This window comes from Salvelinus alpinus, chromosome 11 (assembly GCF_045679555.1).
Source record: "Salvelinus alpinus chromosome 11, SLU_Salpinus.1, whole genome shotgun sequence".
Classification (NCBI taxonomy): Eukaryota; Metazoa; Chordata; class Actinopteri; order Salmoniformes; family Salmonidae; genus Salvelinus; species Salvelinus alpinus.
Window position 1 is genome coordinate 20,737,417 of NC_092096.1, and position 4,485 is coordinate 20,741,901.

At 37.2% G+C, this 4,485-nt stretch overlaps 1 long non-coding RNA gene across 1 annotated transcript; it reads left to right on the plus strand.

The window, feature by feature from the left end:
- Positions 1-2,201: 2,201 nt before the first annotated feature.
- On the plus strand, positions 2,202-3,072 carry LOC139533721 (uncharacterized). The gene is made up of 3 exons (XR_011666847.1): positions 2,202-2,763; positions 2,855-2,914; positions 3,007-3,072. It is a non-coding gene; the product is annotated as an uncharacterized lncRNA (long non-coding RNA).
- Positions 3,073-4,485: the final 1,413 nt, after the last annotated feature.

Genomic DNA, 4,485 nt, shown 5'->3' on the forward strand with positions numbered 1-4,485 from the left:
AAAGCAAATGTCATAGATTGGAGGGAAGAGGTCCCTGGATCAATAACAGTTGGCTGTATTAATGCAGGTCATATGGGGTGGAAGCTATGACGTTTTAAGGAAGTTTATTTTTTAATGTAAAGGCCATTTAAATTCAAATAAAATATCAAAAATCAACAAATAACAAATTAATTGCCTTAGATTGTACAGACAAGTTCCCTGAACCAACCGCAGTTGGTTGTATTCATGAAAGTCGTATGAGGTGGAAGGTATTGTAGATTTAAGGAAGTATTTTTTGGGACATATAATTCAATACATTTCATAGAAAAGAGCTAAAGTCAAAAACTACAAAAGTAATTGCCTTAGATTGTACAGACATGTCCCTGAACCAATAACAGTTGGTTGTATTCGTGCAAGTGACATGGGGTGGAAGCTATTGAAGTTTTAAGAACGTACTTCTCATGTAAATTCAATGAAAATGTATAAACAAAATAGTCAAAGTAAAAAAATACTAAAGTAATTCCTATGGATTGGACAGGTGAGGTCCCTGAACCAATATCAGTTGGTTGTGTTAATAAAAGTAATATGGGGTCGAAGCTATTCAACCTTTAATTTTTCACGTCAATTCAATTAAAATATATACTTTTTTTAATAGCCAAATTCAAAAAATGCAAACATAATTGGCATAGATTCTACAGACAAGGTCCATGAACCGATAGCAGTTGCATTCATGAAAGTGATATGGGGTGGAAGCTATTGAAGTTTGAAGCAAGTATTTTATACATATAATTACATTAAATGTATTGAAAATAGAACCCCCCCCCCACAATTAAGAAAAAATAATAACATATGCAATGGATTGGACTGGTGAGGTCCCTGAACCAATAGCAATACTGTTAATGAAACACAATTTTCGGACAATTTAGGATGTTGCAGAACATTGTGTGAAACATCCTAAATTGTGGTGGATAATGCCGTTTCATGAAGAAAGTAGGCACATTTTCCCCGTTTTTCCCCCCACCTTCTCGCCATTAAAGTTAGTTAATGAGGAAAAGTATGCCTTTTCAGCATGAATGGAGGAGCCATTCAGCATTATGTACGAGCCGGTGCACAGGGGACACGAGTATATTACTGAATACCGGGAATGAACGTCAAGCATAGAATATAGTGCATGGGCGCTAGATCTGCACTATTAGCTGCCTAGGCTAATATAAAGCTAACTTCACCTCATTGCAAAAAAGTTTAATAATGTAATTCTCACCTTCAGGGATAGAGCTGCAACAACCCATCTTGTCTTAATAAAGATTAAAATGAATGAAGTGGAAAGGTGCAACTTTCCTATGTTTTATTTACAAACTCCATTAGAACCGCCCACACAACTGACCATACCTCTAAATAATTCAGTATATAATTAAGATGCAAAACATTCCTTTCAGATTTGCAGAGACGTGTTGAAGGTTTTGTCATCCCGTGGCAATTGCTGCAAAACGAGAAGAGGAAAATGACAGGTAAGTGCAACATTCTAAAATCATCAACCATCTTAAGTTACTATTTTACTTTTCATAAAGAGATGTGAAATGTAGATTTTTTTCTCTCATAATTTGTTCATGTTTCTAATGTTTTATGTGATTGATTTAACAATATTTAGTTTGAAGAACGTATTGAGAAAATAACAAAGAACATCAGACACTGCTTTAATAAGGATCTTAACAATTTGGACATATGGGCGACATTTTCCTCATTTAAAAACTGTACACGGGTCTCTGCACAGTTGAGGTCACAACTGTACAATTTTTTTATCCTCGCAAAGTTTCAAATATATAGTTGTAATTATATGCCTACAAAGCTTTTTGATAAAACACCTATTTATTGCCCAGAACTGTACAGTCGCTGCGTCACTACGGATTGTGTTGTGTACATTGTTAGATATTTATTTTAAGGCTGAAAAAACAGAGGTACAGTTGGAAAACACCAGTGCAAGAATAGTATTTTTTTTCTGGAGTAAGACAGGAGGAAAACAGGATTTTACTGGTGTTTGCTCTACTGTGAAATGTGTGTAGCAGAAGGAAAATGTTGCTCGATATGGTTTAAATATATTCTGGAATACTGTTTGGTAATGTTCTTAGACTCAACTCAATTGTGTGTCCCTTGCAATGGTATCACATTACTAATGCAACACATCCTACAGAAAGATCTAAGACTGTTATTGTTGTTTTAACTAGGTTATGGGGGAAAATTAACCATCGTTCTGTTTGGAAAGAAAGGAGCTCCAAAGAGTTCAATAGGAAATCTAATCCTACAGAAAACCGATAGAGATGGTTTTACCCATGATACGGAACTAAGTGAGCTGAGAGAGAATGAATTATATGCTGCAATCAACACCCCAGACATGTTTGGAGAAGGCAATAATCCAGACCAGCAAATTATCGACTGTATGGCACTTTCACACCCCGGCCCTCATATAGCCCTGCTTGTGATTCAAGATAGGCATGATACATCAGAGGAGGTTAAACAGCAAGTTGAACACTTACGAGATATCTTTGGAGAAAAGATTACAGAAAACATCATAGTTGTGTTACCACACGGGGGTGACACCGTTCCACTGGCAAGTTATTACAATCAAAACATGAAATATGCCCTGGAAGTCTTGAACAATTCTAATGATCTGCACAAAAAGTTACCAATGGACTGTAAGTTCTTCAAGTACACCTACGAAAAATACAGTGAAGGTGTTGTACTAAAAAGAAAGGAAACACTGTCGGAAAAGAGAAAGGCCCAAAAGATGTAAGATTAAAGAAATTCATTACATTTTATATAATTTCTAATATTGTCAAAGTCACTAAAAGCTATTATATATTTGTTATGGTGTACTTAGGTCTATTGACTATGATGGTTATCCTGGAACAAAATTCGGGGACCAATCAAAAACCCACCGGTAAGACCAAATTACATGAAATACATTTTATTTATTTTCTAACATTGTCAAAGGCGCTGAAACCTATTATTTGTGATGGTTGTATACTTTAGGTCCAGTGATCCTGGCAGCTCTCAGGATGGGCCGGCTAGCGGATCTGGAAACTCAAAGACTGGTAATTTTTTTTTAACCTTTATTTAACTAGGCAAATCAGTTAAGAACAAATTCGCATTTACAATGACGACCTACCTCGGTCAAACCCTAACCCGGACGACGCTGGGCCAACGCCTCTAGCGCTGAGATACAGTGCCTTAGACCGCTGCGCCACTCGGGAGCCCCTCCCTTGGAATTTACTCAATGAGTGATAGCTATACCACAAGCAATACTAGCCTGCAGTGCGTGAATCTTTATATCAAGCCACTAGCCAGACTGTAGAACTCCTTGCGCGATGCAATACAAAATACACTATGCTTTTAAACATTTGGCTAGTTTACATCATGCACATTCTGCTGTATTTTTTTTACATCAGTATAAAGAGAACATAATTTAGTTGAATATCCTTGCACCCATTTGAATCACATTCGGGCTAACAAAAAAATCTATAAATTATAAGTAATATCCTGCTCTTACGTTTTAAATATGTAGGCCTATTGTCCCTCACCAATGATAAAACCTGAATCAAATTAAGAGCATTAGGAAACTCATTGAGAGGCAAGGTATATTGAAGGTGGATGAAACACTGTCTAACTCGATTGCTGCTATTATTGTTTCACCAGGTAAAATAAACCATGAAAGCGATCCCAGCAACATTTTGAACATTGTGCTACTGGGACAGACAGGAACTGGAAAGAGCACAAGTGGAAACACAATCCTGAGAAAAAAATGTTTTCCATCGTTTGCAAGCTCGGTATCAGTTACAAAAAAGTGTCAGGTAGAAAATATGAAGATAGGAGGGACAGAGGTTAGGGTCATTGATACCCCAGATTTCTTTAAGGATGATCTTAATCAACCAAGCAAAGACGTTGAGGATTGCATAAAGAGCTGTCAGACAGGGTTGAGTGTGTATTTACTGGTGTTTCAGATTGGCCGATTCGCAGAGGGTGAACGAGAGATCTTGAAAAAATTGGAAGATGCCTTGGGTACAATTAGAAAGAGAACATGTGTCCTCTTTACTCGTGGAGAGGACCTCAAAGATATGAACATTGACACGTTCATCAATCAGGCTGACACTCAACTGAAAGAAATAGTAAATTGCTGTGGGAGCAGACATGTGTTCAAAAACACAAAAAAAGACTACCAGCAGGTGATGGAGCTGATGGAGAAGATATTCCAGTTTCTGCCCAATGATCAAATGTCTCGTGACTTAAAGGACTGGGGGGGGAAAAATAAAGGTCATAGGTGCACAGTGAGTTAATTTAGATCCCAGAGACAAAACTGAATTAATGTCACCAAATGATTGGGTTAGGTGCACTGGGGACATAACAGTGAATATGGTTCAAACAGAAATGCTCAGTACATATTGCACTGCATTGCTTGCTTTTTGCGGTTTTAGGCTGGGTTTCTGTCACTTTGTGACATCTGCTGATGTAAAA